Source organism: Nyctereutes procyonoides, unplaced genomic scaffold, assembly GCF_905146905.1.
Source record: "Nyctereutes procyonoides isolate TBG_1078 unplaced genomic scaffold, NYPRO_anot_genome, whole genome shotgun sequence".
NCBI classification, from domain to species: domain Eukaryota; kingdom Metazoa; phylum Chordata; class Mammalia; order Carnivora; family Canidae; genus Nyctereutes; species Nyctereutes procyonoides.
Genome location: NW_026575128.1, coordinates 24,884,564 through 24,908,778, shown reverse-complemented (window position 1 = coordinate 24,908,778; position 24,215 = coordinate 24,884,564). Strand labels below are relative to the sequence as shown.

General features: G+C 38.6%; 1 protein-coding gene across 2 annotated transcripts in view; it reads right to left on the bottom strand.

Moving 5' to 3' along the window:
• The window catches only part of TMTC2 (transmembrane O-mannosyltransferase targeting cadherins 2), a 391,175-nt gene that overhangs the window by 208,381 nt on the left and 158,579 nt on the right, over positions 1 to 24,215 (bottom strand). The window lies entirely within an intron of this gene.

The following is a 24,215-nucleotide window of genomic DNA, read 5'->3' as shown; positions in this document are numbered from 1 at the left end:
ATAAGAGGTTTAACACTTCCCACCAGGCAGTGCACTATGGTCAAATCCGGTTAGCCATGAAACAATCCAGCCTTTATGAAGAAAATATGTGAAGAAAATATCCTTTTGTGACCTAAGAAACAAAAAATACTTTACACAAAAGAAGACACCTCTTTTTGACCATCGAACCACTTTAGGTTTTTATTAGATTCCTGTCTCTGTACGTTAAGAATACACCTAATGGGGGAGAATCAAAATAAAAGAGCTCAAAATTAATTGAATTTGGAAGAGGAACTCTTTTCTATCCATCTTTCCTCAAGTGGGCAACTGCATTGCAAATGCATTTCCTGCGCCAATGGATTAAACTGCAACATTCTTTTAACTCTGTGTGGCTTTAGTGCGACAAACCAGCCATTATGAGCTGTGTTCCAGTCTCATTAATGAGGTAAGCATGTAAGCCCAGCATTTTGGAAACCTAAAGAGACAAATTATAATGAGACTTCGCTCAGTGGGGAGGCCAAGATATAGCCCTCTTCTCTCAAGATATCATAATGGCCAGCTATTTAACGAGTGTGGAACTTTCCTATGAAGATAGAATACACACCAAAAAGAAAAGGAAGACTTCACCTAGACAAATAAAACTTAATATACATCTCATAGGTAGGTGTTCATTAACAAACATAATTTCAGTGCTTACCGTGTTTCAATGGAAATATGCTCCCCCCCCTATAATTATACAGGTCTTCTAAATATACAATAAATTCAATGTAAAATGACAAATGATTTTCTTCACAGATAAAAATGTAGCCCCTTACCTATACATTTTGCATGCAGATCTTGTCCTTATTCTCAAAATGCCACACTGATATAAAATAACACTTGGGGTTTTTTTGTTGTTTGTTTTTTGTTCTTTGTTTTTATTGGGAAACTGAGGACAAGTAATTAGTGCTTTGAAAAAAAATTTTCACTTGAAGAAACATCCATCAATTTTCTGATTCTGTAACTGAATTTTGTAATTCAATATCAGGTAATTACAACTATTTAGAAATTCCCAGACAACACTGAGGTACATATTTAGGCATCGTAATTATTAGTCATTCATAGCAGAATCAAACAGAACTAGAATCCTCACAAGATCAGTTGAGTAGAACATTCTGGGCACACTGAGCAAGTAAAGGGGTCATTACCCATTCTCCCCCTATTTCTTCTAAAAGAAAAAAGAACAAACAAACAGCCATGCCAAATTTTCAAGTACCTCAAAGTAGTAAAGGGACATACGATTACTAGAATCTGTTACAGAAAAAAACAACTCCACTTCCAAATCTTTGTTGGATGTTGTTTGGTTCATTCCCATTAATACAGGAAGAGATGTAAGAAACAGCAAATTAGTGCTATCAGCAGTAACCAAGAGCTAGTTATTATAACGGAAATACTTTAAAAACAAAAGTTGAGTCTAGGCAAGGGTAATGTGGGAAGAGTCGAAACCCGTAATTTTAGTTTTCATGAAAAGAAGACCCATCCTCCACACCTATACATCTTATCACTCTGAAAGTGAGTTCTTTTTGGAAAAGTAAAATAATAAACCTAGATGGCAATACTAATTACAAATGGGATAACTTTTCTAAGAGCATCATTTAATAATTGTACCACCAAATAAGCATTTTTAAAATGCATACCTTTATTAGCTGGAATTAATCATCCAAAGAGTGACCCTCCAATTATACCTATTTTAGGAATAGTAAGCTAGCTGCATGTTTCATGTTATGCAGACAGAGAAATGATAGATATGGCTGCCAAGTGGCCATGAGCCAGATGTTTGGGAACAAACAAAAATACTAAAGTTTTTCAGTTCAGAACTGTTCTGATACCTTCTCCAAGAATCTCTTCTTGCCAGAAGCGACTTGGCAAAAGCGATTTTTGGAACCTCATGGTAGTGGCTACCAACCTAAACAGATGAAATCTTTGTGTAAATGTAACCTACCACATTTTTTTGTCTTCTTTATTGTGAAATTTGAAATTAAATTTTAATCATACACTAACTTTTAAAGACACATGTGGGAATGGAGGTGTTCAGTAACGCTAATTTCACAAAAAAGATTCTGAAACAGAGATGAATTTGAAAACTGTGAAACCCATAGAATCATAGCAGCATTTGTCCTCCATTTGAATAAGACTTCAACACAATGCAAAAGTTTGATCTTGCTTCAAATTAGTGGCGGGAAAAAAGAATTCTCCATTTATTAAATATCTATATTGAGGGCCATTAAAACCCTCCCCATTAATCTTCCTTCTGAAGCATGTCTAGCCTTCATAGCTATCGTTAAAGTACTAGTTTTCAAATCCTTCCAGACTGGGTTAATGTCTGGTATTTTTTTCATTAAGATGTGTATCTTTGATTTTTAGCATTATCATAAAAAAAATAAAACCCTAGAGTTAAATACGATTTACTGCAAAAATCTCTCAGGAGTCTTCAAAACATATTTGGATAATTCTTTCAGCCCGACATAGCTCCAATTAGCACTAATCATTGCCATGCCCTAATTATTTAAAATTAAATAAATTGAACTTACACGTGCAAACATTTTGCAAATCACCCTGCATCCACTTCTCTTTTCAAGTTAACTCATAAGATTAGACAACTTGTTTTAATAGATTATTATCATTGGATTGGGTCCAAAAAAGCATTCGTCTAATGGGAATTCCGTCTGCTTTAACAGTTGTGGTTTAGTGGACGCTCTCTGACTTAACTGTCAATCATTTTTTTTGACTGGCTCCTGGCCCTCAGAACCCTTCTGGGAGAAAAGCAAGACGTTTTTTCCAGGTACATGAGTGGCACTCAGTAAATCTGGGCTACACAAAGGGAAATGGAAGGGATTGGTTAAAATACCTCATGGGAAGGCTCTGGATTCTTGTTTCCTACTCACTACACTTTAGTTCAAATGCACTAGTAATCCCTGTTCCCTCTTGCTGTACCCTGTTCCCCACCTCAATATAGCAGTGACCACCAGCAATACTCAGAAATGCAGGAAACTCATGCAGCTTATCCCGTGGGCAAGGCAAACATTAATAAAACCAAAAGTTGAAATATCTTCAACACTGTGCTGTAAAGTTTTGACAACGAGAAAACAAAAAATTACAGGATGTGCTAGTCTTTCTTTAGCCTCCATAGCTCCAACATTCCCTTTTAAGCAAGACCAGGAAATTCCATTTTTCAATAGGCTCCATAATAACTCCTAAACTAAACACTTCAGAAATTTCAGTGTGGATACTACTTCACAATAAATTCACTTTTGTTCTATCCTGAACCATTATCTCTAATCAGCCCACATGTCTTCTTGCTTCAACAATCCAAACAAATGCAGGTCATCTGAATGATATGCTAAAGTGAGTACAAATTAAGTTTCATTGTATTTTCCCATGAGAGACTAGATATTATGAGGGAAGAGAGAGTCGTGTCTAATTGCCTAATGAATTCCAACACCTGTGAATTCACTTAACACCTCCCAGATGGGGTCCTGGCTTCTAGTGAAGAGAGTGGTTGCCCAGAAAACACCATTCTACTCTGTCAGTATATTAAACTATGGAATGTGGGGGGAGGTCATGTACTAGTAGTAGTAACACCAATTATGAGTGTTTATCAAACATTTTACAATGTGTACATAATCCCAAGTCATTCTTTCTACAACTCTATGAATCAGTACTTTACAAAAAGACAGTGAGCCTCAAAGATGTGAAGCACGTTGCTCAGAATCTCATCGCTAATGAGAAAAACCAGAACTCAAAGTCACTTGTTTTGATTCTAAGTCCAGGGTTTTAGGCCCCTAACCAACCCCAAACCACATGGTATCCACTTTGTAACTATCATTTCTGGTTCCTGGCCAACCAGGTTCCTCAAACTTAAGGTGGCATCTGACATTAACTTCTACAAGAAAAGTTCATGAAGCCACGGAAGGGTAAATGCTAGAGAGATCTGGAGATCAGGGATTTCTATTTGTAATATTCTGAACTTTAGAAAGCATCTCCTCAATGTGTATTCTGAAGAAACTGCTGTACTTAAAGCTAAAACATGTTCCCCCAAGGACACAGAGCTATTTGGTGGCATTCAGGACCAGAAATTTCATCTTCCTTTGTGCTCATGGCATAGTACCTAATCCCTCTGCTTATCCTTTTAGTCTCTACTCTTCATCAATATCTACAATAATTCTCAATAATGAACAATTTAAAAAAAAAACAAGAATTAGACTCCAATGTCCTTGGTCTAGTAGTCAAAGCTGTCCAAAATCTGGCCCATCTTTTTACCATCTAAGCTTCAAAATCTGCTAAGTATTAGTGATATCTTTACTGTTGGGTACTTCAAATTTCCCGCAGTGATATTGGTCTCATTATTCTTCTCGTTATCAATAAAATCCATATGCATCAACCCGATGTTGTCATTATCTGAAACGTGCTCCCTCACCTTCAGCTTAAATTCCAGTTCTTCCACAGGATTTCCCCAGTTTATCTGGGCTACCTCAGTCCCTGCCTTCTTAAAGCTATCCAATCTTACGCCATCTGAAAGAAATTATACATTGTAAAGGTCAAGTCTGAAGTTGTTAAGGCCCAAAATGACACTAAGCATAAGTAATCTTAATAATTATCATATTCTTCAGAAATGACCCTCACTGTTCTCCTACACAAACACAAGCTCTTAGATGGCAGGAATCTGTCCGTTTTGGTCACGAAGTATGTTATCCACAGCAACTATACCAGCACCGGCCAAAGAATAGGCACTTAATACCAAATGGGCGAATGAGTACATGAATGGCTAAGCAAATGATGAAATGAATGAACAAAAGAACAATGAACTAAGACAGTAGTCTGGAAGGGAGCTGGAGGGCAGTATATGAGGGCAGTGTTAGATATACCAGAATCCTGACAGAGTGAACAAATAACCCAATCTGTTCTCTTGAGTCTATGCACCTACATAAGACAGTATACAGAAAAGCCCCTTCACCCTGGCACTCTCTGAAGTCTACCTGGCTAGGCGATGCTACAGCTGCTCATTTCTTTAACATGCATATTTGTGCGAGTGTCCACAATTTCTTCAATGATTTTATTTTTCCCCCCTGGTGTGCACTGCACTGATGTGGGAGTTAAACAATGGTAAAGCATTAAAGCATTTAAGCCCCTGTGGCAAATAAAGCCTGTCCCAGACTGCAGAAAAAATGTCAAGTGTGCTAAAAGAGACCTGCATTATGAAGCCCAGTCAAGTTTCTAATCCCTGGGTTATATTTAACTAATGAAGAGGAGGAGAAAATCCAGTGTCTTAAGGAAGAGAAGAAAAAAAGGGGATGAAGACACACAGGCAAAGAGGAAGGGACGAAAAGGAATCAAGAAGACAAGACTTACAATGATTAGACTTGCAAGCTCTCCTTAACAAGATGCGACTAATCAAATTATGTAATAACCTCTGGTCATCCTTAGCCCTTAATGAAGAGCCTTGAAATACTGGCTGAGGTCTTTAGGAGGTGATTTGAGGCATTAGAAAGATTTGTAAACAATGCACCACTGGACAAATGTAAGAGATGAGGATACGAGAGCTAGGATATTCTTGAAACAGCAATGTCAGTTCCTCCAAAAGGATGCTATTGTGGGATCTGAGAAACTTCTACATAATTGCATACTTCCAGTGCATGGACACTGTGATTCCAGGGAGGAAGCTATTTTTATCTCATTTCTAAATATCCCGGTTAAAAAGATAGCCACTTCCTAGTTTAGTATTGCAGTGAAGAAAAAAATTTAGTGACTGATGCATATGAAAATGAACCAATATCCTTGCAATATTACATAATAGTATCAGAGTATTCATATTTACTATAATTCGTCTAATGAACTCTGACTTCTAAAAGACATAGCAAAGGGAACAACCAGATAATCTGCATGGTACATATTTTTAAATTAGCCCATTTGCAGAAAAAATGGTCATCTTAAAATAGATTAAAAATTAAAATGACGCACATTAATTGAGCACTTACTATGTGCTGGGTACTCAGATTTCTATGTATTCACCTTCATTTAGTATTCAAAAATCCTAGAGTTGAGATGTACAGAAGTACAAAGAGGTAAGATCAGAATCCCCAGGCCATGATGCTATTAAAGCAGCAGGCACATTTCTTCATGAAACTAGCTAATTAAGAGTGCCTAATTAAGAAGGGGAAGGAAAATATTATAAATCATTGTAAAAAAAAAAAAGAATGAAATGACTTTGAAAAGGGCAAATTAAAGTTGCACTCAAAAGGAACAATTAAACAATACTTATTATAGAATGTATTTACAAAACCTTCAGGATTTGAGATTTTGGCTTGATGAGTCTGGGGGATAAAAAGGAAAATACACGCAAAATTTAGTGTTTGCAGATTTCTTTTCTCTTGGATTTTTAAAATTCTAAATGATTATTTTTTTTAATTTTTTTTTTATTTATTTATGATAGTCACAGAGAGAGAGAGAGAGAGAGGCAGAGACACAGGCAGAGGGAGAAGCAGGCTCCATGCACCGGGAGCCCGATGTGGGATTCGATCCCGGGTCTCCAGGATCGTGCCCTGGGCCAAAGGCAGGCGCCAAACCGCTGCACCACTCAGGGATCCCCGGATTTTTAAAATTCTAAACCAATAATTCTAATAACATGTGACTACCCTAAGTAGTCCTCATTCAGACAGAAGAAAACAGTTGACTTTCAAGGAGCTTTAACACAGTAAATAGTATAACATTGTCAATCTTTCCGCTAGCCCTCAACTGAACTATGCCACAACCACTAAGATATTAAGAAAGAAAATCACTGCCAAAGCCAATCTCTTCATTACGTATTCAGGAGGTAAACACAGTAAAAAACATACCATCACTCCACCAATAGCAACAACTCTAGGCCAAGAAAAAAAGATATTCAATTGGTATTTACTTTTCAACTTTTTTCCCCCAGTGACAGCTCTTCTTCATGAAAAAAGGGTTTGGCCTTTGTATTAAGAGCAATCAATAAATATCCTCAATATGTCTTTCTAAATCACTTGCAAAAAAAAAAAAATCAAGAAAGATGAGGAAAAAGCAAAATTCAAGTACCCTTATATTACAAGCTAAATTTCAACTGAAGATGTATTTTTACAGCTGCTATGAACTTCTAGAGCTGGTTATTCTTGGAAACCACCTTCTGCTTACTTGGCCTTCCTTTAGGGGGGGGATTGTTACCAAAGTTTACTTTGTATGATTATTTTGTATGAATTCGGTATCCAGAGAATAGCCATGGTGTTAAATTTGAACTTGAATTTACTTTCAAAATTCTAGGATACAGGATATCCGAGTAACACGAAGCAAGACTGGAGATAAGTGCTCAATGAGTTCACGAGTACTCCGATAAAATATAAAGCAGGGAAATAAGAGTAAAATCTTATACTCTTGGGGTAACCTTGGACAAACTGTAAAAGTCTATGCTTCCTTGACTATAAATAGTGTCTTGACAGGAGTTCATAGCATGTTCCCTTTATCTCTGAAATCACAACTTCTCTTCAAAAATAAAAAGGAATGTAAAAGCTCTCTGTAAAATCCATGCAACTTGTATGACATTGAATGATTCACCCTACTATAAATACACTGTCCTTGACTTACTCTTTGGAGAGCCTATATGACATATCAGACATAGTTTATCAACTAAGTTACTAGATAGAGTCAGCAAAGGATAGCCTGTGGGCCAAATCTGGTGCCTGCCTGATTTTAGATAAAGTTTTATTAGAACACAGTTACACCCATTTGTTTGCAGTAGGCCAGCAGAGCTGAACACCTGTGATAGAGTCTACATGGCCTGCAAAGCAATAATAATTAACTACCTTGCCCTTTACGCTGAATGTTTACCAGCCTTTCAGACTGAGGATACAGCATGAGAAGTTCTCAGTCCATGTCATAGTTTGACACTTTATAATATTATTTCTTTTAGTTCTTCTTCTTTTTTTAATTTATTTTATTTTATTTTTTTTGTTAAAGATTTATTTATTTATTTATGAGAGAGAGAGAGAGAGAGAGAGAGAGAGAGAGAGAGAGAGGCAGAGACACAGACAGAGGGAGAAGCAGGCTCCATGCCGGGAGCCCGACATGGGACTCGATCCCAGGACTCCAGGATCGCGCCCTGGGCCAAAGGCAGGTGCCAAACCGCTGAGCCACCCAGGGATCCCCTTCTTCTTTTTTTTAAATTTCCCTTGAGAGAAGGCAAATTCATTGGTATTTAAGGAAAACATGCTATTTTCCTTGCACAGAAAATAGGGTCAGAGTCCATTTCTAATTATGTGCATAAAATGATGGCACAGTTAATGTAAAATGACATAAGGCAATAATGATGTAGACTAGAGCAAGAAATTAAGAAAGTAGGATATACTTCTGAAAGATTCCATTTCAGAAAATCAAGTGTTGACTGTAATTAAGTTTACGAGACCATGAAAAAGATAAATATATACCCTCATGATAAAAGAGAGAGGTGGATGTATTTTAATATAGATAGGTTCCTCTCAAAGTTGAAATAAAACACACAGCCCACTTCAGTTTGCAGTGAATACTTGGCCTTCAAAAGACAATACTGTAAGTACTTTGGGACCTAATCTTTTGTTTGTGGGAATGAATGAAGAACTCAGTACCTGCACAATTAATCCATCTTTACAGTCAGATTATCCCAAGGACAAAGAAAGCTATAATTTCTCTTAAACTCAGCAATAAAATTGTTCATTAAATCATGATTAAACATAGTATGATATAATCGCTTCTTGAAGCATCCCCCTAAACTCCCATATTAGGGGAAAAAAACCACTGGAGAAGCTAAAAGCTAAATGACTTGTCCACAATTACACAACTAGCTAGTGGCAGAAACTGTGTGAGAACCCAGGCCTCCTGATTAGAACTGCAGGATTTATGTCATTATGCCATACGGCCATACTTTTCACAGCATGTTCCCTTTATCTCTGAAATCACAACTTCTCTCAAATGTCTAACATTTTTCAGAGGCTTTCGTGTAATTAACTTAGAAAAAGGCTACCAGCTGGACGCAAAGGTGTAGGTTCAAACAACCTTTATATAAATCTGATGTAAATCAGCAAATGTCTTAATGGCATATTAAATTTTTATAGAATCGTTCTCCCATAATTAAGTTTATGTTATTGCTCTTTTAAAATTGCTCAGAAGTGAATTTGCCTCTAGAAAGCAAGCTGGGACATATTTTAGAATGTCCGTTACTTTAAAGGGGAAAAAATAAAAAAACAGATAAAAACCTTCAAATTCAGTTCCATCTTTAAATGTGTTTAGTTTATCTAAAAACACATTTTCTTTTCTTTTTTTTCCAAAGAAGCTCGAAACTGGAAATTGGCTTTATTCTACATTTTACAAGCATCTTTACACTTTGATAAAACTCCTGGTCAAAGCTAAAAACAAGTCAATCATATATACCTAACACAACCTAATTACTCCTGCATGTGTCAGACATGTGTAACACACTGAGAGGCAAATATATGGGGAATAAGAAGTATCCAGATTCCTATTTACACTGTAAACCACCATTCTTCATTCAAGAATCAAGAGTTGCATATACCAAACACACAGCCAACAAAGTAATCAAATACTAACGTCAGATTCTTATTCCAGAAAATTGCATTTATGTAGGGGCCCATGATTCATCATAGTTCAAAAAAACAAAACAAAACAAAATAAGGATCCAGGCATTCTGACATCAGATCTTACCCCAGAAAATTGCATTTATGTAGGGGCCAATGATTTATCCTAGTTTTAGAAAAACACAATAAGGATCCAAGCAGTGTGACCCAAACATAAGCCCGAAGAAGATACCCCCGATTATCCAAACTTCATTACCAATTTGTTAAACAATAAATAAGACACGCAAACAATATTAAAGACACAGTGAAAACATTCAGGGATCTCGGTAAGATTTTAACCAGATTTACTGACCCATGTGGTTTAAGGTCTTAACTTTTTTCTAGAGATCGTCTCAAACTTCAAAACTAAAAAATGAAACCTACATCTTTTTTTAAAAAACACAGTACCTTAAAGTCCCATTACCCTTAATTTCAAAATATGTAATTAAGAATACAGTAATAGTTGCAGAAACTCAGTGAACAGACTCAAAAAACAATAAACCGTACACTTTAAGTGGTCCAATTTTATGATATGTGAATTATATCTCAGTAAACCTGTTAAAAAGAAACAAAACTCCTGATTTAAATTGACATGAGTTTACTCATAGCCTTCCTCTATTCTATATTCATATATTTCCTTTCAGAAACACTAAATGTTTCTTACTTCAAAATGCTTCCATGGGGATCCCTGGGTGGCCCAGTGGTTTAGCGCCGCCTTAGGCCCAGGGCGTGATCTTGGAGTCCCGGGATCGAGTCCGACATCAGGTTCCCCACAGGGAGCCTGCTTCTCCCTCTGCCTCTCTGCATCTCTCTCTCTCTCTCTCTCTCTCTCTCTCTCTCTCTCTCTCTGTCTCTCATGAATAAATAAATAAAATCTTTTTAAAAAATGTTGCCATGTCACACAAACAGTATTTATGAGTCCTATTATTTTGGATAATTAAAAAAATATATCAGAATTACATCTGGCCTCAGGTGTTTTAGGTATTAAATTAGGGAACTTGTAGCTTTCTTTTTAAATATAAATAGAGGAAAAAAGCTCAGATTCTAAACATAGTCTCCACTGTCCACATCAAACAAGACCTGACATCCTGTACAGTTGAGAACCCCCTAAGACACACAGGAACCCTTGGCATCACATTGTTAGTTAATCTAATCTGCCTTATATTTTTAATGAAATTTACAGGAAAGAGAGCTTTTATCTGAATTATAAAACAATCTCTATGGCACAGACTCATCTTTTCCCTTATGAAGCTTTTAGAAATGCGCTGCCTGTCAAGGACACATAAATAAGTTAATGTGGTTGATTAGCCATGATGTGACAATATGAAATTCAGAGCCAAACCAAACACTTCAATGTGAACTGCCTCCCAATAATTTTTTGCATGCTTTTGAGAAATACCATGCACTTCATGGCAGGTAGGAGAGGTTGATAGGAGCTTCAGAAGCAAACTGGATCCAGTTCAACCTCAAAGCGTATGTATACATACGACATCTCTCTCCTAAATCTGATGTAGGGCAAGACCATGGCAGACATGATATGCCCTGCAGACCAATATGATGTTGAGGATCAAGCTCCAAATACCAAGATCTCAATGTCAAGATCGCTGGGACAAGGGGATCTAAAAGAAAAAGAAGTACCCGGTCCTTGGTCTTAAGGAGGTTTCTAAACCAACTACACACACACACACACACACACACACACACACACACAATCAGTCCTACTCATCTAATTCCTTAAATAATTAACCCACTTTTTACTTGAGAGAACTCAACTGAGAGACAATGACCTGCACTGGAAATGATCTGGATTTAGAATTAGCATTGCTTTTGAAATCCAGTCTCATTGCATGTTGATCAATTCGGGGGAGTTCATTCAACTTCTTGTAAAATGGAGTACAGAGTGACCCCACAGGGTAACCGTGGCCGCTAAGTTAGAAAACAAATGTAAATTCCAAGAGAGCTGGAGTTCCACCTGTTTTCTTCACTACTTTAACCTGAACCTCTAGAACGGCACCTCATTATCTAGAAAACAGTTACCTGTATATCAAAAAATGAAAACAAAATGAAAAGATTAAAAGGCATTTAGCAAATTTCTTGTCACATGACCGGGCATGAGGGGGTAAAATATGGAAGTTGACTCTGAACCTAAATGAAACGCACACCATGAAATGATTTTAACTTATAAAAAAATAAATAAATAAAAAATAAAACAAAATAAAATTCTCGATGAGGTGAGCTATTGAGATATCACTAACTTCTCTGTCACTCTCTCAGGCTCTTAACCAGGCCGAATAAATATGCCAGACACATGTGCTTCTCTGGCACTTTCTATGGAATTCTATTAGCACTTAGTGCAGAGTGACATGATCACTGTACACATGTCTTGTACTTCCTAGGGCCTGGGATAAGATATTATCCACCTTTGTATTCTCAGCATCCGTAAAACTAACTGTTGCATGTGGAAGAGCAGATTATTTGTATTTAAAGCTATTGTATGGAAGCGGCATTGGTCCCAGGGCCAAGTCATATGAGAATGGTTGCTTCTTTCATAATACTATTTGGATCTTCCACTTTAGCTAAACTTTTTTTTTTTTCACTTCAGCTAAACTTGTATAAAAACAGTATTATGGAAAGACCATCCACCTTGCAGTCACGTTTGGAATAAGATCTCTTCTCCACTAGGTACTATCTGTGACTCCTTGGGCAAAATTATTTTGCTTCTATAAACCTCAGTTTCCCTACCTGTAAATGAGATTAATAATACTTACTCTCACAGAATGAACAAAGTAATGCACAGACGACACTTTGCTAGCACACAGTAAGCCCTGATAAATGGTGGTTGTTACCATTATTACCACCAGCTCTGGGTATATGCAAATGAAAGCTAATGAATTCAAATGGGTTCTTTCTCTTCCCCTTCAAACAATATGGAAGTCAGCACAGCCCTGGAGAAGATTATACTGCAGAATGCAGGAGAAGCGAAGACTACAAATTATCCTGTCCCCAAACCAGAAACTTTAAGGCTGCTGCTTTGACAACTTAAATTCAGCCCTTTTGTCACTCAGCCAGCCCATTTTTCAATTGGCACCTCTACAGTTTCCCCTTTCTTGCTATTTTATCTCTGAAATATGTTCATTTTGGAATTATCCTCACTTTTTGACATTAGGGTTGTCGCCGATTCAAATACGCTTTACCCAACACTGAGACTAAACTCATATTGTGTAGTCAAAGGAAACTCTGGGCGTCTTTAAGTTACGACGGGTGGCATTTTTAAAATCCCACCAGGGTCCTGGATTAAGTAGGAGGGTAAATAACAACATACCCAGCTGATCTGTCTACTGCTGTTGCCTAAAGTTTCCCCTGCTCCTGAATTAGTGCACGGTGCCTTGGAGAGTAAGAAAAGGGTAGCAACAAAGAGCCACCCCAATATTTTCTTGATTCTCTACTTCTAGAGGGAGCTCAGGCTTCTCATCATCAAAGAGAAGAACCCTCTACTGAGGGTTGGTAAACTACTTCAAACAGTAACACGCTGTTAGTAAAGGCAATTAAATCAGGAAGAAAAACACACTATGTTTTTAGTCTAAGTTTCTGGTAGCTATAAAAGTAAATATTCCATTTGAATGCCAGCTTAAATCAAGCTAGAGACCTAGGATGACAGCGTGCAAATACTTAAGCACATAATTGAAGGTGCTTGGGGGTGGGGCACAGGGGCAGGAAAAGAAGGGGCCTGGGAGGAGGGAAACAGCAAAAAAAAAAAACTCCATTTCAAAAGGTCCTCTAGGGGCACCTGGGTGGCTCAGCGGTTGGGCATCTGCCTTCAGCTCAGGTCCTGATCCCGGGGTCCTGGGATAGAGTCCCGCATCAGGCTTCCTGTGGGGAGCCTGCTTCTCCCTCTGCCTGTGTCTCTGCCTCTCTCGGTATGTGTCTCATGAATAAATAAAATCTTAAAAGAATAAATAAAAATTAAAAAGGTATTCTAGAATTATTAATAGAACACAGAGAACCTAGGGTAAAATAAGAAGGGCCGAATCTTAATTAATGGTGAACTGGAGGGATGGGCACACGGGTCCATTCGATAGTCTGCAGACTGAACCGACAGAAAAGGGCTTCCTTAGTAACAGGTTTCTACAAACCGAAGGCAAAGTACACAGTGATAAAGCATTAGACCCCGGGGAGGAGGCTCTGCTTTCAACCAAGCTGGTGCCTAATTTGTGCAGGCCTCACATTTGTGAAAAGAGTGGGGGTGGCATGAGGCTAGTTTCTACTACCTCTCTCTCTGGCCACAAAACCTTACATTTTAATAAGAATCTATAATGTCTAATAATATTGTATGGGGGTATCAGATTCTCAGTGGACACAGCAGTGGGTCCTGGGCCTACCTTTTCGTCAAAATCAGAGGGAGAGCATTTAAAATGCAGTTTTTCTCCTGCCACCTCTGTACCAGCTCCTGGTCAATCTGTAGCCTCCACAACAAAAAGTCAGCTGACCAGAAGATTCTTATTCGGTGGCTTCCAGGTCTGTGCTACAATCTCTGGTGTAAAACAGTCTCCCCACGGGAGGCTGATGATCATCCCAGTGTGGACTACTCAAAGGCAACACATAACGAAATGAATCCTAAAATCTATAAACAGTCCCCATCCCCCCACCCAAACAACCCCTGTAATCATCCGTCAATGAGAGCAGATTTTTAAATGCTGGATTTTCTGAAATCAAAACCACTTTTAACCTTTTACAGGCTTGTCACCAGCACGCCGAACTTACTAGGATTTAGGTTTCTGTGAAAATAGTTTGGCCTGAATGTTAGTAAGGCATCTAAAACACCTGACAAAAATTTCTGGTAGCCAGGAACAGTACTGCTCTAAAAACAAACCTTTTGCTCTCTATTACCTCCCTAGGAGGTGAGGAAATAAACAGCAACAACCACAAAAACCAGCCTCCTCGCTTCCTTGAAAAAGGTTTGTTATAAAGGAGCCTGGAATCAGCTGCACCAATATTGCCTGCCAGGATTTGGAAAAGACTGGGGCGAAGAAAGAGATTAACATTCACCTTTAGGGAATAACAGTGCTTCCCCCCTTTCTTCAAAGAATGGGACTCGAATGCTGCAAGCTATGGGGGCCACTGAACTAATCTTCCTTACTATAAACCTGGCTAAAGGAAATACATAGGCAACAGGCAGGGGGGCCGGGGGGGGGGAGGAGAACACGAAAGCCAGTCTCCCCTCTATTTTCAGATACATAAGCAACAGCACCATCCTGAGCCTGAAGGGGAAAAAATCAGGCTATAAAAGTACAAGTAGATGGGAAGATCTTAACAGCGAAGGAACCTTAAGGAATGACTTCAATAGACTTGTTTTCAGTCCAATTAAACAAAAGACAAATTAGCAGACTGTGCTGCTCAGAAGAATTATCCTTGAAAAAAAGATTCTTTTATTCCCCCCCAATATTCTTGATGCTGTCAGCAGTGGTTTAAGGGATTGCAAAGGCTCCATTTTTTTTATTGACATTCCACTCCCCATCCCATGAGAAAAGCCACAACTATGCTAATTGAATGCTCTGCAGAAGGACAGAGGGACAGGAGGTGTGCTCCTATTGAAACGCTGCGGAAACGCAGGGACACGCTGATGACCATGATGATATTCCTACAGGAAAGGAACCTGGTGGAAAAGTGTACATTTACTCTATTCATACCTAACAACCCCACAAGGCAAATATTACATTCCTATTTTACAGACCATGTAACTGATGTTCAAGACGTTCGGTCATTGATCCAAGGTCACTGCAACTTAAATCTCAATTGAAACGGTCCAGTCCTATGGCTTTTCCACAAGAGCTACGTGCACTTATGCGTAAGATTAGCCGAACACCAGGTGGTTATTCAAAGTAAACAGCACTTGTGTTTATGCTATTAGATCTATTTAACTTTTTATCACACGATGTCATGAGATCTGAAGAAGAAAGAAGCTACACTCATTGGAACATGGAAACTGGCAAATTTTTGCCTGACTTCAAATGGGGGAAGTTAAAAGATCTATGCAATTTGGAGTCTCCCATTTCATAAAAGTTATGGAAATACACTCAAATCATTCATGAATAACCTTGGTATAATCTCACTACAGTATATAAGCAGGTATTTATGCAGTTTATTCGAATGGGACGCACAACAAACACACATACACATAAACCCTTTTAAAGGCGAGAGGACAGAGTTAACATGTTAAAAACTAAAATAAGGTCCTCGAAAACGCTAGGCTGGTACGACTAACAGGGATAACAACTTAAACTTCACAAAATTAAAATATTAAGTGCTTCCACTTTTATTTTCCATCTTTATGCAAACTATGTTTCTTTTTTTTATTTTTTATTTTTTTTGCAAACTATGTTTCTAAATACAAACTGATAGTGCATATAATCAAGAACTCTATTAAATGTACTTGGTATGAAAAAAAAATAAATGTACTTGGTATGTAGTTATGTTTCGCACTGTTTTAGTGGAAATTCTAAACATTCTTCCATTTCTTCTCTTACTAAAAACTAAGTCATTGGTTTGTAAATGTCCTTCAGTTTTCTCAGTCGTCCCTGCTGTTTGCTCTGAATCTTACATTAATTATAAGCCAAATGACAACCACATACCAACTGCAGGCATTGTGGGTTCCCCTATCATATCAAAGAGAAGTATTATAATCTTTGCATTTTACTTGCTCTCCTGAAATTAAATGAATAAACATGTGGAGAAAGAAAGTGTCCTTTGGAACTGAAGCACTGACTTTACTAATCAAGGCCATAATTATGAAGGAAACATGTATTAAATTCTGAATTCATGCTATTTCACTGGATGCAAGAGTTGTAATCAGACCAACAGAGCATGCAGGAGCCATCTGGGTGCCGCGGAGTTGTAAAGACAAACCCGGAGAGCAAGGGCACATTGACCTTCCCAGCACCACATCGTTGCACACTTTGGCCTGGCTGTTCTCCCCTTCTGATTCCTTGTCATGCTTTTCAAAAAAAAAAAAAAAAAAAAAGGAACGCTGTCATCAGTTGGTATGAAACCGGATGCAAACAATAAAACATCTCACGCCATAAAAGCTTACCATACTATCCCATTTCATAACTACCCTTAACTATCAATGAATCTGATTTGATATGCAGTTTTAGCCACCTCACCTCCTACCCCTATCACGCCTCCTAAGGAATCTCTAATGCTTTCCTAGAATCTGGCTTTCTGTAGCTTAAATTGCATTTGAGAAGTCAACACTAAATTAGCATTCCCACTGTTCCAAGTATTTAAGACAGGAATCGGACTTCCAGGCAGAGGAGTTGAGATTTGCGCAGACAGCGTCGTTTTCTCTATGAAATTGATGGTACCGGGTTGAGTATGAGTAACCAGATAATCACGAGCTCCCCGTCACTCAATCCGATTCCTCTGAGGCAGCAGGTTATCGAAAATTGAGCCGAGTGATGTAATACGGATCCCAGACAGTGTTATGAGAACAGCATAGATGATTTCAACGAGACTCATTATTTATTCATCACAAGGTCCAATTTGCGTGTCATTTTCACTGATGGTATACTGAGGTAACTGGCTGAAATTCAGTGCTGATAGAGTATTTTATTCTGTATTGTAAAAAGGATCATTTTGAAAAATGTTTCTATCTTCCTGTAAGAAGGAGCACCAAACAAAGAGGGATTTTGTACTTGTGGCCGTTCACTGTAACGTTTGAACACCGTTGAGCAACGCTGGAAGGATGGACACAGGAGAAAGCCCTCCAGGACTCCCTGTTTTTCTCATTAGGAGTCTGTAATGATATGCTAGATGCTATAGAGTAAAAAGTAAAATAATCTAGTCTTCGAAAAATAACTACTTTTTTTTTTTTTTTTTTTTTTTTTAATGCTAAAGAACAAGAGAAACCCTGGCAGGAAACACCTTCGCTGATTGAGATAAACCTCCTGAATCTGATTCTTAGTCTCATCACCAAAGGGACCCACTCTCAGGCCTGTTCCCAAGGGAGGACAGAGAAGAAAGTCTCCCCAGTGGCAAGCTAAGCCTGGACTTTCCAGCTCCTCCCATGTAACAGTCCAAGCACAAGCACATTTTAAAACCAAGCAGGGTCTCCCTGGACTGTTGGGGCCACAGAATGCCTTAAGAGGTCCCCACATCGGGATCCCTGGGTGGCGCAGCGGTTTGGCGCCTGCCTTTGGCCCAGGGCGCGATCCTGGAGACCCGGGATCGAGTCCCACGTCAGGCTCCCGGTGCATGGAGCCTGCTTCTCCCTCTGCCTGTGTCTCTGCCTCTCTCTCTCTCTCTCTGTGACTATCATAAATAAATGAAAATTTAAAAAAAAAAAAGAGGTCCCCACATCTTCATACATATTGGGGCCAAAGAATGCCTTAAGAGGTCCCCACATCATCATACATACCGGCTCGCTCAACCTACCTTGCCCATTCATTTCCCTCTGTAAATGCATCACTCTAGGTATTTGCAAAACCACTGCCCAGTGGTGGGGTAACCCCCTGGGAGTCTCCCTCTGCAATGCTCATGCTCTACCCTCTACTTTCCCTCACCTCTCCAATTATAAAGGTCTCCATCTGAACCACCCTTGGGGGCCTTGCTCAAATGTCTCTGCTCCTGAAAGTGCTTCCCAATCTTCTCAGCAGAAAACACACTCCACCCCCACCCCCATCGAAACCGCCCCACCACTCCCCTCCTTTCTGGCCTCACTACTTTCCAGTCTGGATTTCAGTTCTGCATTTACAGGGACTACTGTCAACTTCCTGGCCGACTCTAAAACATCCTTAAGGGCAGAATTTCGCCAATGCATCTTTGAACCCCCCACAGCACCTAATACAGTGTGTTACACAAAGATGAATCTTTAACAACAAAACAACAAGATACCTTGTGAAGAGATCGCTGTTTCAAGCAGCAACACTCTAATGCAAGTATTACATGGACTTATAAGAGTAGTCAGCTTCCAAATTTCACTCAACGTGAACCTAAACTGTACCCAGAATACAGAATCATCTTAAGTCAGCTGAGCAGAGAAGCCAACCTGCAGAATAAAATACCTTATTAATCTCTGACTTTTTGAATTGTAAAATATTTTTGAACCTCGACTTTATTTGTGGTGTTATCTGGTTAGCCGCGTTGGCAGCCGTTCAAAGTTTTAAAGTACTATAGGTCATGAATATTAAATGCTACAACAAGTTTACTGGGATGAAATCCAAATTCATTTGTAAGTACATGACAAATAGTCAGCCCTCCAGTTTCAATAATGCTGGGAAATACTGTGATCAGAATCGGAGTATCTTGCTCGATCTGGATTCTCACAAAGTCAAATGTAAGGCAAGTCAAGGGAAAGAAAATCATAAGAAAGTGGGAACACTACTTGAAGTAGAGTGGCACAGATGTTGACTGAAGAAAATCAGAAACAGCAAATATCTCATATTTCATTCTGCGTCATTTATATGAGAGTCACATCTTGAGTAAAACCACAACCTAGTCTAAAAAGCAAAGGGGCAAAGCTATAAATGATAACATATTCCACCAATGCCATCCCCAGCAGCTAATTGAATTAAAAAAAAAAAAAAAGCACATGTGGCTTCAATGTGCAAATACCTGGAGGCTCACACCTCCCTTCCCATGGCCTTCTCTACAGGGGGAGTCACGCAAAATGGATATGCGGAAGCACCACAATGACTATCTTCAGTGTTCCAATAGTGACAAACCAAAAACCTTCAACAGAACCTAAGCCCCCACCCTCGGAAACCATTCTCAAGGTAAACCCTGCAAATGGTTTGGAAATATATGACTGTTGGTTTGCATCTGATAACTATATCCTTATGTAGAACCAAGCTTACGTAACATCCAAGATAAACTTTTTCACCACAGGCAACCCCCACCATTCACATCCTGCTTAGCATTAAAATAAAAAAGTTATTTCTAGACAGAGATGACTCGTTTTCCAAAAGTGGCAATGCCTCCCCGTTTCCTCTCTCATAATACAGTCTCTTCACGTTGTTTACACGAAATAGAGTTACAAAGCTTAAGTCTAAGAGAAGGAAGTTGTCTACATAATGTACACCTTAAGACCAACTATAGCAAAACAGAGGTAATCATCTTTATAGAAATTCTTAAAAGATCAAACTAAAAGGGCTTCATTTTTCTAAATCAATTTGGGCTATTATTAGAATTGTTACACTGTTTTTCCAATTTCCTTTTTTTTTTTCCACCTGTAACTGAATAAGTGATTATGAGGCTAATAACGGGGGAAAAAAGATGTTTCCACATTAAAACAGTTAACAGATGTTAAATAAGCACAGAAAATGGCCACTAGGCAAGCAACGACTGATGTTTGGTAAGTAAGAAAAATGTTGCTTTTGCTGATTTTATTACCCACGTACCTCCCCGGGGTCATGGGAGACTTGTAAAAAATTTTGTGGGCAGATAAAAGTCAAGCATTTATTTGCAAGGCTAGTTTAAGTGTGTTTCAAGGGTTCTTCACCAACCCCTTTACTTTTTGACCACATAAAACTAAGTGAAAGTCATCTAAGAAAGGCTAAAACAATCGTTTGAGGCGAAGTCAAGAAAACTTATTTTTCAACATTTTTCTGACATGCGTTTCTTCCAATTCTACCCTCCAGACCTCACCAACCAGGAAACAAATCCTCATCGTATAAAGGGAAGAAGATAGGATTTTACTTTAACATTTCAGGCACGTATCTTTCCAAGGCAAATCTGAAACAAGTGTGAATTCAACAATTCCCTGAGCACCTACTATGTGCCAGATGGTATACTAGATGCCAAGGATAACATGGAATGCTGACGCTAAGAACTAGGAACATTAAAGAATCTTGTTGAAGATAGTTATGAACACTCATTTTGTCCATGCACATTTCTGAAGATTTTATATTTGGTGTTTTCTTATAAATCTCCCTAACTACTGACAACTGCATTACTGTACTATTTCATGTCATATTAACCATACTATTTGCTAAGTCATTCTCTCTCAATAAGCACTTATTATTAAGTTAAACACGTCTGTGTTTTTAGCACATTCAGAATAGTGCCTAGCACATAAAGACTATGTGTTTATTAAATACTTATCTACAATACATCAGGTCCTTACTATTTTTCACTTTCTTCAAAGAAACAAAAAACTTTCCTATTTCCTTTGCAGAACCGCGAAAGCCTTTTATATAATATGGACGTGTACATCACCTGCATGAATCTTAGAAGTCAAAAAAATGACAGCCAAGAATTCTGGCCAAATTCAGCCATCCCAAGGACTCAGTCTGGCCCAAACAGGGTTTGTTTCTTTTTTCTTTTTTTTTTTTCAGGGTTTGTTTCTAAAGTAGTAACCAATATTAAATAACAATAAATGTCATCGAAAAATCCAGAGGTCTTTTCTTCTTAGAAAAATCTCCAACTCTCCCAAACTCAAACCTGGATTTTCCTATTGCAACAACAGAATGAAGAGAAATCCTAGAGGTGGGCATACTCTTGCTTCCACCAGCAGGACCCTTCTACCTGACCCCTGTCCACAGTTGAGTTTGGGGGCCAGGATCTTTTAAGAGGTACAGAACTGAAACCAACACTGAAGAAAGCAGCTGAGTGTGATTGCTATGAGAAAAACCATTACTAACAAAACTATCAAAAAGGGGAGCCTTGCCCCTCTGGTCCTAATAATTTCCAGCTTTAAGAGGACCACCATTTTGGGTTTTGAGTTCTTGGCTAGTTCACTGGTTTGCATAACAGAGTTAAACATTTGTGCACTGGAGTTTTCTGTTTTAGTATATAAAAGTTATGTTTTAATAGGCCAGGGAAGTTTATTTCATCTGGCAAACCATGATGTAGAGTTAATTGGTAAGATATTTAAGATGATTTATTCTCTTAAGGTTGAAAAGGACCTTCTAAAGTCTTTTAATTCACTTCCTACAGAGTCTCTTCTAACTCACCCCAGGCATAAAAATCTATATATTATAAAGACAGAAGATGGAATTTTCTATAACTTCCATATGTAATCTATGCCAGTGTTTACAAGCCCCATAGTCATAAAATTCTAAATGAAAGTTTTTGCTTAAATATTCATGCTTCAGTTGACTAAAACTAAAATTCCTAATTCATATGCTTTCAAAATCACACTATGTTTAAAGACTAACATAAGTTTATCTGTTGGCCTTCCCTTCCTTAAAATAAAGAATTACAATTTCCACTGATATTTCTTTCTATTCAACTAATATGTATCAAGTGTCTTCTGCACACTGGGCACCCAGCTCACACTGGACGCCCCAGCTCACACTGGACGCCCCACAATTTCATATAATCTTCACAACATCTCTAAGAGAGAAAGACTAACCATTTCCAGAAAAAGAAACAAGTCACTGACCTAGCCCAAGGCTACTCAGTCAGTGTGAGTTAATATTTGATTCCATACTATTTCCTTCTAAGTAAGTCATCTCACTTTACATCTATTCAATCACCGTCATACCTCCAGATAGTAAAATCAACACCAAACACACACAGATATGTGTTCTAGTTCTAGTGATCCTATCATTTTCTGGGCGACCTTCACCATCTCTGGTTCTCCACACCTTAGCTGGAAATTAAGGGACTGGCATAGATGGTCTCTATGGCCCCAAAGGGACTGGCATAGATGGTCTCTATGGCCCCGTGCAAATCTATACATTCTTTTACCAAAAGGTTCTCATTAAAGCTCATTGGCCCAAAATCTGAGAATGAAAGAAAGAGTGGACTTGAGATAGCAACTCTCAGATGAAGGGTTTCGCTGCCCTGACTACTTCCCCTGCCCATAAGCAGTGGCTGCCAGACAGTCTAGGCAACTTTCCATCTGGAAACTTCTCAGGACACTGAATCTTCAAAGTGTTAAGTCCTTTCCCATGGCACGGACTTCACACTCTCCACTGCTAGGAGTTCCGTTGCTGGTGACATTTCTCATTTTCTTAAGCAGGATGCTGAGTTACATTTTAATTCCAAATAAACAAAGAATACTTTCTTATTAGGGGTATGTCCCAAAGATTGTATGGGACACAGTTATAATAAGGTTCTCTCTTAGCAACTCCGTCCTTGAAAATACACCTAAGTGTATTTAGCTCCCGAAGGAACTAAACATTTCTTAGAAAGGAACTTCGGAAGGTCCCAAAAGCAAGTCTGGAATTGATCTATCGAAATCATTTCCTTATTCATGAGACAGTAAAATGGAAATTCTGTAGGATATCCAACCACATAGTTTATCAATGCACGGTCTTGAAACACCGAGCATCTGCAACCTCAAGCAGGTCTCTCTCCCCACAGGACAAGGACCATGATTTATGTGTATTCCTATCTATTATTTCCAGTAAAACAAGAAACCTTGCTATTGTTGTTGATACAGTTTTAAAACAAAAGATCAAAGATTTCTCTCCCTAAATCTCCCTGAAAGAATAATTAAAATTGATTTGAAATTAAGAGTTTGGCTTTCAAACCATGTTGTTTTTAGGCATCTAACTCGACCTAACCAGTTTTCTTTTTCTTTTTCTTTTTTTTAAGATTTTATTTATTTGACAGAGTGTGAGCACAAGCAGGGGGAGCAGCAGGCAGAGGGAGAATGAGAAGCAGGCTCCCCACTGAATAGGGAGCCTGATGTGGGACTTGATTCCAGGACCCAAGCCAAAGGCAGACACTAAACCGACCCACCCAGGCGCCCCCTAGAGTTCTCCTTTAAAGTTTCAGCATAAAAAATAAAGTTTGAGCATATAACTGAAATCACAGCACTTTGAGCACTAGATACTTGAGTTCTGACTCAAAAGGCTATCCTTTCTTGGAGAACAGAAGCATAGCAGTGATTATCCTGCCAACTAAGTGAAAAAAAGAAAAAAAAAACAGTCATTTAAAAATAATAATAATAATAATAATAATAAGCATGTCTATTTCCCTCCATTTTTTCTTTACTTCAATTTCTTCCCAATTTGATTTTAAATAAAATTGAGAAGTGAGGGCAGGGGTGGGCAGGGAGAGAAAAGCCCAAGCTAGAAAAATTGATGGCATTTCTGATCAGGTTAACTATCCAAAACCATTAATTCCTCACTTAAAGTGTCCAAAAGGAAGGAGAAACTGTCCTGCAACATGACCAAGATTTGCAACACTGGTGGAGTTCCCCCCTTAGACTAAAGGCAAAGCATGGGGTGGGGGGGTTATTATGAATGAGAGAGAGTGGGGAAAACAGGAAGGAGGGGGTTTCTCAACATACCTTTGTCTGCCCAACACCCTCCCCGAACACACTAGCCAAAAAACTGGTGCTCTTCAGGTCTATGGGATCTAAAAGCGCTTCTGTGACCTTCAAACAACATTGCATTTGAAACTACTCAGGGGATACCGAAGAGGAAATATTAAGCCCTGAGGCAAAGGTCTTAATTGGCCTCAGGGCAAAACTTATAATAACCTCTTTCTGTTTTGACTCTTCTATTCTTATTCACTACAAGGAAAAGGTGAAGATGATTCATTGTTGAGGAATCCCAGTCCCCAGTCCACTGCAGAGAAGGGTTGCTTTCCAAAGTCAGATCAGGAAAAGCACTATTCACAAGGGCAGAG